The 12,419-nt window shown below is 39.1% G+C and overlaps 1 protein-coding gene across 10 annotated transcripts in view; it reads left to right on the top strand.

Annotated features, from left to right (window-relative positions):
* Window positions 1–12,419, top strand: part of FAM19A5 (family with sequence similarity 19 member A5, C-C motif chemokine like) — a 505,659-nt gene that overhangs the window by 155,203 nt on the left and 338,037 nt on the right. The window lies entirely within an intron of this gene.

Raw genomic sequence — 12,419 nt, 5'->3', positions numbered from 1 at the left:
AGAAAATGTTATTCAATTCTTTCTGTTATCATATGACTAATTGGATACCGTGCACATGGAGAAATATTAGTATACTAACGTGAGCTGCATTATTGGTCTCATAACCTTAGTCAGAAGAGGTCAGGACTCAGATCAGGACTTTAGGCATGTGCCAACTTTATTAAAATTGTGAGACTGTCATGAATTTGGCCGCATGAACGCTAACATTCCACTGAGAAGGAATTGCCTGATGTGATGACTCCAAACACTGCTGGGGGCTGTTTCCCCTGGGCCATGAGGGCTCTGGCCCCTGCTCTTGGGTCACTGCACACCTATCGCGTTCAGTCTGGCAGCTGCGTCTCCTCAGCTACTGGGACCGGGCTGCAACCGGGCCTTTTGGAGGCAGTGAGTGCTGTGCTGATGCTGATGCTGCTGGAGCTGCACGCTGTCCTTTTGCCGGCAGGAAGGGTATAGGTTCTTGGAGGACATGACTTCTTCCTCACAAGGAACAAAGATCCAGTTTCTGCATTGGCAGGAACACAGTGTCTTGGAGCTGGGGTTGGATATTTTGTTTCCTACCTGGTGCAGAATTTCTGTGTCCTTTGCAGATGTCAAAGACAAGGGATCTGCTTCCCCAAGTGGCAGAACATCACTGTGTCTCCTGGCTGACAGTCCAAGACTTGATTCTTACTAGCTTTGAGGAAGGGGAAAAAGGGGAAGGAAAGCTTTTAGTGTCTGAGTTTGCACTGAGATACCTAATTTGTAGGTAGACAGATGACACTTCCTGCTGTGTGTAAAATAATGTCCAACACTGATAAAACACATTATTAATTTCAGTTGAAAATACCTTAGCTTCCCCAAAAGACTGAAAGGAAAATTAAAAGCTGTCTAATATATGTTTTGTGCAAACATTCTCATTTTGTTCATCATCTTCTGTAAACAGGTCTTTTGATCTGATTTTATCATAAATTTTATTAGACTTCCAGTTTTCCTTTCACACTGCTAGCTATTCATAGGGTGTCTAAAACATTGCTGTGTAACAAAATTAAAAATTTGTGAAAAACACCCACTAGCAATAATAATAATAATAAATCCCTCATATCTGCTTAGGGAGTTGACTATACTTGTGGAAGTTTACTTGTCCTTGTAGCAAATGATGGCTGTGAATTGCTTTGGCGTATTATCTTCTGTGGACGTACAATGTCATTAGTTCAATATTTATTACGCTTCATTAACTATATACAAGTTGCTAAATGATTTAATTTTCATAAATGGAAGCTATCTTTGCATAATTCTAATAATTAGGACATTTTACGTAGCGCTTTGCTCTGTCTCAAAGTCAGGGAGAAGAAATTGCGTGTTAATGAGAAAACCTGCTACTATTAGGTATTTAACATAGTTTAGTATTTTTCTTGGGGCCCAAGCAGATGTTGAAGCAAGTGAAAATAATAAGATTTTATATTTCTTTGTAAATACTAATGCTGCTCATTTTGGGTAAACTAAGCAAATTCTTATGCTTTAAAACTATTTTGTGTCAGCAATCTTGTTTCCTTGAGTTAGGACTTGATGCCTTCTGGTAACACTTCAGGTTGAAAACACAATAAACAAAACATAAGCTCTGAAGTTTAAAATGGACTGTTACAAACATGCTTTGCTTTTAAATGAGTTATATATGTACCTGTCATCATGAAATACTGGTATTTTTCTATGTAAAAAAAAAAAAGTCATATTTGCATAAAATATCATTAATTATGACTGAAAAAAGGGCTATTCTTGGCTCTCTTACACATAGTTTCTATTAACTGTTTCACCAGTTGATGTGTGACATGTATCTTGTTAATCAGTACAGCCAATAGCAGTGAGAATACAGAAACTTTCAATCTACAATCACACCTAGTTCTGTTTTCTTGTAGAGCAGATCAAGAGCTGTTTGGAATCACAGTGGTCAGTGAAGCTGCAAAGGGACACCATCACCTTAAGTCAGATGTCAGTAAGGAATTTCTGTGTATAAAAGAATTAGAAAGTATCAGTTATAATTGAGGAATATATTTTAGTTTGTTTTAAAATGTCACCTGTTAAAAATGGCTAGTATCTGGTGGACAAAATTAAAAACTATTATAAAATAATAAGAAAATGACTAGATAAGCCTTACTATTCAAGCTGAATATATAATGGAAAAAATATAATAATCATTAATATGAAAAAATTAATTTTATGATGGTTTTGGTAATTCAGAAAAATAATAACATGGATAGCAACTTATCTTTTAAAAATGAATGATTTTTGATTTACCGTTTCTCTTTAAAGCATTGTTTATTTCAGCTAGCCTCCAGCTGAGTTACAGACCAAGGAGGATAAGCACCAAGGACTGCAATTGTACAAAATGTCCTTGCTGAGATACTCTTTCATCTCTTTTAGATTAGGCTGTATTAATACTTGGGCTCAAATAACCTTTAAAAAGCTTCTACTCTGAAATCAACAATGGTAAAGTCAGTGCTTTCTCATATTTCATTGTATGTCATTTTCTGCTCATTATTGAACTATACAGAGATATATTTTAAATACATGGGTTTGGAACTTTCCCATCTAATTGTTATATGCTCTTTTTTCTCGCCTCATTTTTACTTTAGTACAAACAAAAAACCCTGTTTTTGCAAAAATATGAATATTTTGTTTGCCCACTGTATTATGGTGTGGTCTTCTCATTGATAGAGTCATTTTCTGGACATCCAAACTGGTACTTGGAGGGATCTTGGACATATGGAAGAGGACCAGAGCAGAGGTCCAGATGCAGAATAGTGATGCTTGCAAAGCATTTTGAAGGATAGATGTTTAATGGGATCTTGAAAGTCATGGTGTCGCTGACATTTAAATATGAGTCTGTGCAGAAACCATAGTATTTTTCTTCTGAATTTGTAGACGTAGTTGTTTGGTTTAATAGTTATTCTGGCCTACTATTTCAATAACTATCCTGTGAAAAATATAGTTCCCTTTAAGTTATGTAAAATAGAAATTATTTTAAGCAAAGTAAACCAGAGAATGAGTTAGTGGAAAAAATGGAGCTGTCATCAGCACATCTTGGCCTTCAGACCTTCTAAAATATCAAGACCACTTTGAAAAAAAGCCCTGGGGGCCAGCCTCTTGATTTTAGCCTTATCCTTCCCATAAGAGTATTTATTATGTGGAACTGAATTATTTCTTCTTTTTTCTTTCTTTTTTTTTTTCTTGTTAACATGAATTACTTGATGTGATTTTCCTAGAGGGACCTCTTGAAGTTTGTGGTAAGCTACTGGTTTCTTGGAATTTACTCCTTTTTGTACCCTGTTGGAATTGTAGCTGACCTTATTACATCTTCCATTAAGTGGTTTTAATGTATTTTCCCTTGTCTAGTCAATCATAAGTGTGGAAGCGAAATCCTTTTTCCCTTCCCATTATGTTGAACTTGCTGATGGCTCTTGCTTTCTTCCTTTCCTGTACTATGGGCTCCCTCCACCAAATTCATTTTACAAGAGCCTCTAATTCCTTACTTATTTCCCTTCTGGTAAATAGCAATTCAGGGCAGCTGGTCCAATACGTTACTTGGAGATTTCACATGTTTTCCTTTATGTAGTTTTTCTGTTGTCTAGTGTATTTTCCCTGAAAGTTTTGAAGTCACGTGCAACATGGTGGTTTTTAAAGAAAAATATGAACCTTTTTTAATTAGAAACTGAATACCAAAATTGAAGTTCTTTCCCTTTCTCCAGCATGGGTCCTCCCCATAGTCTGCAGTCTTTCAGAATAAACCTATTCCAACATGGGCTCTCTGTGGGCCACAGTTCCTTAAGGAATACCCACCTACTCTGGCATGGGACTGCAGTGTAGATATCTGTTCCACCATGGTCCTCTCCTTCGGCTGCCGAGGGGCAACTGGCTTCTCTGGGGTCCTTTCCAGGTATTGCATGATAACCTCTGCTTTGGTGCCTGGAGCACCTCTTCCCACTGCTTCTTCACTGACCTTGGTGTCTGCAGGGCTGCTTCTCACACTTTTTCCTTCTCCCTCTTCACTGGTCTCTCATCGTTTTGCCCTTTCTTAAATACATATTCCCAGAGGTGCTGCTGTGGCCAAGGGGCTCGGCCATGCCCTGTGGTGGGTGGGTTGGAGATGTCTGGAATTGGCCATATCCAGCCCAGGGCAGTTCCTGGCCTCTCCTCACAGACTCCCCCAGCAGCCCCCAAGGCTGGGCACTGACATCCTGTTCAGTGAACCAGAACTTATTTTGTCCAAAAGCTGTGGTAAGTGATTCGTCGTCCTTCCTTCTCCCCTTTCCTTTGTTCCTGGTGCACGTTTGTAGGCAGTTGTTGGAGTGAAAGGCAGGACAGTTCATTGTATGTGATGAGTGTCAGTTCCTGCACCACTGCAGGTGACAGTGGCCCTTGGTTCAGCCACCACAGTGATGGGAGCCTCGTGCTGTATATGAACCTCCACAGAGTAGAGTAGAGTCTTCATTCTACATTTTGTCAGCTGATAATGCTGAAAGAAGTTATCCTGTAAGGCCTTGGAGATAACATCCCTCTAAAGAGTAGTGCTGCCTCGGACACTGCTGAGCTCTCTTGCCTCTCACAGTGGCATAATAGTTTGTTGGTGACTGAGCATTCTGATTCATAAAGAGTTTCCAGTCCTGACATCTCTGAAGAGAATTAATGAAATAAAATTTCAAGTTACTTTTTTATTGAAATGCAAACAAGGGCATAGGCAGAAGAGAGGGAAAAAAAAAACCCCTAAACCCAACCCAACCAACCAAGGAAACCTCCTCAGTCTTAGAAGTATCAGTTGACTTTAGATCCAACCAGATATTTTTCTTTCTGTAAGAATACGTGGAAGGATATGTTTGACATAAGCTGGTCGGATTCAGGTTGATAAAATCCGAACACATTTCATTCAGTGGGATTTTGAGTCTGTATGAGTATGTTATGTTTTTATGCAAATATATTAAAAGTTTTGCGGACTAGAATGAGAATGAGTAAGCACTGCAAATTGAATCTGGTGATAGGGAGGTGATAAAAGTTTATCTACAACTGAGTTAGCAGACTAGACCTTTATTTATTGGGTTATTTGGGATGCTTGGGACTGACATTTTGTGTACATTCTTGATAATTTTGTTCAGAATTTGGTATCTAAGTCTCACGTAGCTGAAGAGATACCAATTCTGATTTTTTTTTTTAACAGAGTGAGTAATATTACTGTTGCTTTGTAGACAGAGGATGGACTTGAAAAGTATTTGTATCTTTATTATTTTTGTTTCAGTTTTCTGTGATAATTTCTTTGTCCACATCTCTCAAGGCCCTCAACCTCAGGGCAGGGACTGGGAGAATGAAAGTTCCTCCCATTGTAGAGGAAGATCACATTTGAATCCACCTTGAACCTAAGTCCCTGGAACCCGATGAGATGCATCCCAGAGTCCTGAGGGAACTGGCTGATATATAAACCACTCTTAATCACAGTTCAAAAACTGTGGCAGTCACTGGAGTTGTAAATAAGTCTGTCTCTTTAAAAGGAAAATGTAGATGGCTTACATTGAAACACTACACTTAAAGGTATTTCCTAGTGCCTGCAAAATAATGTCTAAATAAATGCACTCGTATAGGTGATACCTTTGGGAAAGAAAAGGAGGAAGCACTAAACCCTGGTCTTTTAGCTACTTAAAGCACCAATTCAGTACTCTCTGCCCCTTTCTTTATCCCTACTACACTTCAGCATGGAAGAATGTTTTTAAATAAGTAATGCTTTGAAAATGGTGGCTCAGAAAAAAAAGGATTCTCTCTATGCATCTGTATCATGACAACCCAGATTTGCTGATAGCTTTTTGTCTGTGTGCATGCTACAACTGACAAATTTCAGCTAAGAACTTGAACAAATCTTTTATTGTGATATATTTAGCAACAGAATTAAAATAATAACTTACCTCTAGTATGAAGCTTCAATCAAGAGTAGTAGTTGCTTGGACTACTTTCTGTAAACTGCAAAGCCATGCTTATATCAAACATAAACACTTCTCTCCCTTTCCTTTCCCTTTTGAATGTCAGTGCTATAAACCAACAAAAACATCTTTAATAAAGATAAACATTCATTAAAAAGAAATTGAGAAATTTATTACTTAAATTTGGGATTATAATTAAAGTTCAAACTGAATTTTAATTGCAATATTTCTTTAATGTTCTTTTCCACTTGCTTGCTTTGCTTATATGTGTGCCTAATTTAAAATTTAAATAATAATGAAAAAATAAAGAATAATTCTCTTGTAATACTTAGAAATCTAACCTGATTGATCTTTCCATAAAATGTATTGATAAAGGAATATTATCATTATTCATGTTCCAGTAAGACTCATTGATGTCTAAAGTTGAGTAACTGTGGAAACAACTGGGTAACATAAGGAAGAAAGTGCAGGAGTAAATTTACAGTTAGTCTTTTAATCAAAAGTTATTTTGTGGATTTTGTTTTTATAGTATAATTGAGCTCAGTTTTTTATCTAATCTCTTAGCAGTTTAAGTATATGCAGGTATATTATATATATGTATATGCATACACATATGGAATATATATGTAGTGGTTTGAACCAGGTTTTCCCTCTGGAGCTAAAAATGGTAACCCCCAGGGGGTGGTGACCCTTGGGGTTTGACCCAATCAGTGCTCCTGCAAAATATAAACATATCTCTCTGGACCAGAAAAGAAGCAGTGGTTCTTGTTGGGAGAAGAGCAGTGGCAAAGAGCCAACTGATAAGGACCAAGAAAGCAGACAGAAAAACTCCTGCAAGGAAAGAGAGAAAAGAGCCAGCAGCAGAAAGCAGGACAAGAGAACCAAGCCAGCAGCAGGAACAGAGTTTCGGGGGTAAGAACTAAATAACCAAAACCCCCAAACTCCCTTGGAGACTCCTCTGAGAGAGAGGAAAATGATGGACTCACTTGAAAGAGTCTTGGAGTGCAGTATGCACTGAGAGAAGAGCAAGAAGCTCATGGCCTCCTGAGAGCTGAAGCCAGGACGGCCAAAGGAATGTGTGTGTGTGGGGTGACCTTGGCCCCCCTGCTGCAGCTTCAGAGAAGCTGGCAGCCATCTTTGAGTCAGAGCATGGGAGCTCTGCATAGGGGCTTGATTTCCCCTGAAGATACCAGACCGTCACGAAGACCCCTGTGCTTCGTGATATGACCGTGGTGGAGCGACCTTGTCTGGGGTTACGCAGCCCACGGAAAGACCCCCGTTTGAAGACGTGGGCCGAGAGAGGCTTGGAGGCCTCCCTCCTGTGTGCTGGCAGAGAGCCAGCAACTGCTTCTGCCTGGAAGAGGAGAGCCTGCTGCCGAGAGAGAGAACTGCTGCTGAGAGACTGGAAGGGGTCTTTTCTTCTTCTTCTCTCCTGGACTTTTATTTGGAGGGAGAAGAGATTTGGCCCATTGTAAATATTATTGTCATGGTAGAGATAGATATAGAGTTAAGATTGTATGCAGTGTATTATAGTATTTATTTATGTGTATAGTCATTGTAATATATTCCTTTCCCCCCATATTGAGTCTTGTGTTTTTGTCTGGAAAACCCATCTCACATGGGGTTGAGATGTGGGAGGGGGGCTAGGAATCAGAAATTGGGCCTTTTCAAACCATGACAATGGAACATATTTAGTTGAAATAAAAGGTTTATTTACATCCTTTTTATTGTTTTGTGGGGTTTTTTTTAGTCAGTAAATTCTAGTTAGAAAGCTTTCCACTTCTACCCCTTCATTTTTGTTTCATAGAACTTTTTCTTTTCCCTAAATGAGAGTTTGAGTAATCTTCCTGAGTTATAAATTAATTTTAAAAGGCAAATTTATAAAGCATTGTGGTAGAATACTCTAGTAGTGAGAGTATTAGGAGGATCACAGATGGATTGTTGGACCAAAGTGTAATAAAAATGTTAGAAATGTAAGGTGAAGTCAGATTCTTGTTACTGTATAAAGCATATGTTGTTTTTAATGTGATAAATTGCAGAATTCTTAGGGTTTTACATACTACTTGGCACATATTCTAGTGTCTATCTTTTATATTGCTTGTGATTGTGGACTGAAAATATGTATTTACTTTATTGGAAAATATTCCCCAGGTATGTCTGGACTATTTTATTCATATAATGACCTGGGTAATGTTTTCTCTGTAGTGTTTTCTTTCACTGTGAACCTCAACCTGCTGTCTTTCCTTAACATTTCTAATCCACATGAGAATATACCTCTTTGTATGATGGAAAATGTGTTGAGTTCTGTAGTGTTAATAGCAGCAATTTTTAAAATTATTCTTGCTTTTTCTCAGCATCTAAAAACCTTAAGATGAAATATGTTAAGCAAGAAGGTCAAGGAGATTTTGAGCTTTTTTATTTTAAACTTTTGAAATTAGTATCTTGTTACTTTCTTTGGGATAAGAGTCTTTTTGTCTAAATTCCGCAGTTGTTGTGAAGGAGGTTTTTATTCCTAAATTTTTTTTGCCCACATTTCCTGCACTTGTCTTCTCCTATCACATAGAGAAAGTTGAATATGAAGTCAAGTCTCAAAATGTATACTCTTGGTTCTGATGCAACCTCTAAAATGCATCAAATGTCAAGCTATGCCCACTGTGAGCATTTCACAAAGAAATTGCCTCAACATTTTGATCACAGTCAGGCTTTTACTATGAAAGTAACTGGCATAGAAAGGCACCTTTAGAAGTGTGAAAACAAGCAACACAATGAAGTAAAAATGGTAAAATTGAGCACAGCCCTGGCATAGTTCAGCTGCTGTCCCTGGCTGTGACTGCAGCCTTCAACAATAGTCTATGACTGCCAGAAAAAACCCTTTCCCTCACTATGGGGAAGTAATTTCTGTTGGTTAATGTTCATTTTAATATCAATGAAGAGTTCGAGCCAGAATCCCATCTGTGAAAATCTCCGAACTTTGGTAGTTTGTGTGTGTTTATGAAATGGTCTTATGAAGCCCTTTATTTTTCAGATTTACGTAAAGGAACACTTCACCCCATCTGGCTCCGTTAGTGATTTTCTGTGTATTCTGAATTCAGTGTCGGTGACAAGGCTTTGCAATCAAAAGAATATATTCAGTACTCCAAGTTAAAAAAAAAAAAATAATATGGGGGAAAAAAAGAGTTAAGTGGTCATAGAAATCATTTGCACTGTAGGAGGGGAAATCGCTTCTTCCTTTCCAAGGAAAGGAAAGGCAGAGGAGACACCTCATTTTCAGTGGAACAGTGTGTGGTATGTCAATACAAAAGCACAGGTACTGTCTTAGTTTCCCATAATTTTTCTAGCAGGGGTTTATACACTTAAACTTTAAGCTGAACATGAGCCAGTGGTGCACACAGGTGGCCGAGAGGGCCAATGGCATCCTGGCCTGTATCAGGAACAGGCTGGCCAGCAGGACCAGGGAAGTAATTCTGCCCCTGCACTCAGCACTGGAGTAGTGTGTCCAGTTCTGGGCCCCTCAGTTCAGGAAGGATATTGAGGTGCTGGAGCAGGTCCAGAGAAGAGCAACGAGGCTGGTGAAGGGACTTGAGCACAAGTCCTATGAGGAGAGGCTGAGGGAGCTGGGAGTGTTTAGCCTGGAGAAGAGGAGGCTCAGGGGAGACCTCATCACTCTCTAAAACTACCTGAAAGGAGGTTGTTGCCAGGTGGGGGTCAGTCTCTTCTCCCAGGCAACCATCAGTAGGACAAGAGGGCACAGTCTGAAGCTCTGCCAGGGGCGGTTTAATACTGAGAGAGTAATCAGGCATTGGAATGGGCTGCCCGGGGAGGTGGTGGATTCTCCGTCCCTGGAGGTTTTTAAGATGAGACTGGATGTGGCACTTAGTGCCAGGTTCTAGTAACCACAGTGGTGTTGGATCAAGAGTTGGACTTGATGATCTTGGAGGTCTTTTCGAACCTGGTTGATTCTATGATTCTATGCTAAACTTGCTTCTGCCTTCATCTCACTTAAGGATGAATTCAAGTCCATCATATGTTTCACATCCTTAGAGTATTCTGAAGTTCTGCAACCCAGACTCAACTGACTCAGTAGCCTATAACTTATAAGCTGGCTCATATGCTTTATAGGGGAGGCATATGCACTGCTAAAGTGTAGATCTAAACTGTCTGCTGACTTAAAACAAGTAGATTTCCTCATTTGGACTTGGTAGTCACTATTATCTATTGCCTACCACCTCTCATGGTCATTTGAGAATGTGAGAAGGTATGTGAGAAGGTGTGTAATATTACTACAGTTTAAAGTAATTTAATCCCTGGCATGCTTATATGAAAAAGAATATAAGTCAATGTATCAAGTGATTGATATTTGTGATATCAGACCTTCAGTGTTGCAGGAAATCCAAAGTTAAAATTGTTGAGTGTGGAGCCTTGGAAGGAGCTAGAGAACCTTTTTTATTTTATTTTAGTCTTCTAATGAGCTTGCAGAGGTGAGGACCACAAAACGCTCATTAATAACAACCTTAAAATGTTTGTGGTAAAAGACAGTTTTAGAAAAAAAGCCACTGTAGTGTCTTTTCTCTGGTCCTGTGTTCATTCTTCCAGGCTCCTTCTGGGTCCTCAGGTTGATGGTTGATGGCTTCTCCTTGCCCACAGTGAGTATAGTTGTGCAGTCACTATCCTGATGTCTTTGCTGGTTGGGCTGTGATGTTCATGGTGGGAGTCCCCCACCTCTTTTCTCCTGAGACCTGCTTGGGTTTATTTTCCTTTATATGTTTCCTTGCCCAGGGCTGCTGCCTTCTGGCAGTTGTCAGTTCAGGGCACAGCTGATTGGTGTTTACTTAGGAATGACAGAAGTTGCCATTACTGGGCTACAATTTATTTTAAAAGCAGTTTTGGGTAAAGTCAGCGGCATTGATTTCAGTAAGGATGGATCTGCATCTTCAAGCTAAACATCTGTCCCACTGGTTTGGAGAGCCAGGTTTATATTTCCAAGACATCTTGGTCTGTCTCACCATTCCATCCAAATATGAGCTCTTTACCATGAAATTAACTGAGTAGTTTTAATTTATGGCAACAGCTTATTTCCTGCAGAACCTGAGTGTAAGAATTGCCTATAATCACTGTCCATAGCACAAGAAACATGAAATAGAAGATGGGAACTGCAAGGAATACTAAAATCCTTCTGAGAGGGGCATGGCAAGTGGAAGCAGCAATGTATGGGTGGCTGACAGGATGTGGATTTAGGTATGCAAAAGGGAGGAACCGAGGTCAGTGATACAAGTACAGTATGAAAAAATGTGGATAGAAATTCAGTGCTGCTGAAGCAATGAAGGGAATGTGTATTTGGGGGTAGCTGAGGTGCAGTCTGTTGTTACTGAATCAGGATTTGTGTGTGTGCATGAGTGTAGGGAATTTGCAATAGCACTGACTAGCAGAAGTTCTCATGCTGTTTCCAGATGTGTGGAAATGGAAAAAGCACTGGGTAAAAACTGTAGCTTCAGATGCAGCAGCACAGCTTGCTTGTCTCTTGATGCCCCATGAGCTTCTATCTCTATGTAAGATCCACGTTTTTTTCTTTATTGTTTAATCATACGATAAGTCTGTTTAATAGCCCTAATATAGGATAGCAAAGAGTCAGGATAGCAATAGGAGATGAATGGCATTTCTCTGAACTTGAGGGTGAACAGTGGGTCAGTGGAATCTCCTGTGGAGCAGCCAGAGATATGTGCATATTACAGTGCATTAAAATTTGATTTTTCAACCTTAAGTTGTGATAGAGAAGATGAGCAGAGCTAAAAAGGTCATGAGGTAGACTAAGCCTTCTCTTAGAACAATTGTCATGACTTGGGGGTCAGTCTTTTTGGGGAGTAAGAGGCACTATGTGACTTTTTGAGGGGTTCTTGAAATAGCATTTTTATTTTCCTTAATTATAGTATAATGAATTACTTGTCTTGGATCAGGAAAAATTATTCTCATTAATTCTTAAGACTCTTGATGTGACTTGCATTATGGAATCTCAAGAGACAAGTAGTCTTATAGTGTTTTAAAATATGTAATTGATTGTAGCCATGTGCAAAGAAGAAACTGGTGTGTAAAAACTATATCCTTTATACACTAACTGATGACTTGAAGTCGATTTTCAAGACAAAGTGGTCATCTTCTTTGAACCATGCTGTTTTTCTCCAGTTTTCCAGTGCTTATAAAGCTCCTACATCTTGTTTGTAAAGAGGTAGCTTTGGTTTGAAGTTTTGTTTCAAGATGGGAATAATATTGAAATCTCAGAGATTCTCAAAATTGGAAGTTTCTCCCTAAGCTAGCTTTAGTTCTGCACTGAGCAATAGCAGTGCCTTCCTCAGTCTGAGTTTCCAAGGGTAAATGAACATGAAGAAACATTGTTCTGTAAGTAGTCTGTTGTGCTCTCAGCACACAGGCAGAAATGGCATTTTACTAGTTAGAGTTTGCACACTTTTTTTATCATTATTTATTTATTTT

The sequence above is a fragment of the Neopelma chrysocephalum genome, unplaced genomic scaffold, assembly GCF_003984885.1.
Source record: "Neopelma chrysocephalum unplaced genomic scaffold, ASM398488v2 Primary Assembly neopelma1_45, whole genome shotgun sequence".
NCBI classification, from domain to species: Eukaryota; Metazoa; Chordata; class Aves; order Passeriformes; family Pipridae; genus Neopelma; species Neopelma chrysocephalum.
The sequence above is the reverse complement of the archived record's forward strand: the minus strand, read 5'-3'. Positions and strand labels throughout refer to the sequence as shown.